This window comes from Nomia melanderi, unplaced genomic scaffold, assembly GCF_051020985.1.
Source record: "Nomia melanderi isolate GNS246 unplaced genomic scaffold, iyNomMela1 scaffold0014, whole genome shotgun sequence".
Classification (NCBI taxonomy): domain Eukaryota; kingdom Metazoa; phylum Arthropoda; class Insecta; order Hymenoptera; family Halictidae; genus Nomia; species Nomia melanderi.
The window spans coordinates 3,085,606-3,086,560 of record NW_027475130.1 but is presented as its reverse complement, the minus strand read 5'-3'; positions in this window follow the sequence as shown (position 1 = coordinate 3,086,560).

Here is a 955-nt window from a genome sequence, read left to right as displayed (position 1 = left end):
TGCAGTTTGATTTATTGCGCTCTCTAATAGCACCCGATATATCACAAGATATATATTGGATTTTTCCTTGACCCTGACAGACCGGCCCCATGTGTCGATAGTTTTCTCGGTCCCTCGTGGTCCGAGGTCGATCCCGCTGCACAGATTCATGCGCCAGGGCTTCCTGCAGACAATGCACTTTGGTTTATTGCGCTATCTATAAGAGCACCCGAGATATCACCAGAAATATATTGAATTTTTCCCCGACCCTGTGTGTCCGGCCCCATTTGTCGGTGGTTTTCTCGGCCCCTGGTGGTCCGAGGTCGATCCCGCTGCACAGATTCATGCGCCAGGGCCTCCTACAGACAATGCACTTTGATTTATTGCGCTATCTGTAAGAGCACCCGAGATATCACCAGATATATATTGGATTTTTCCCTGACCCTGAGTGTCCGGCCCCATGAGACGGTAGTTTTCTCGGCCCCTGGCGGTCCGAGGTCGATCCCGCTGCACAGATTCATGCGCCAGGGCCTCCTACAGACAATGCACTTTGATTTATTGCGCTATCTGTAAGAGCACCCGAGATATCACCAGATATATATTGGATTTTTCCCTGACCCTGAGTACCCGGCCCCATATTTCGGTGGTTTTCTCAACCCCTGATGGTCCGAGGTCGATCCCGCCGCACAGATTCATGCGCTAGGGCCTCCTGCAGACAATGGACTTTGATTTATTGCGCTATCTCTAATAGCACCCGAGATATCACCAGAAATATATAGAATTTTTCCCCGACCCTGAGTGTCCGGCCCCATGTGTCGGTGGTTTTCTCGGCCCCTGGTGGTCCGAGGTCGATCCCGCTGCAAAGATTCATGCGCCAGGGCCTCCTACAGACAATGCACTTTGATTTATTGCGCTATCTGTAAGAGCACCCGAGATATCACCAGATATATATTGGATTTTTCCCTGACCCTGAGTG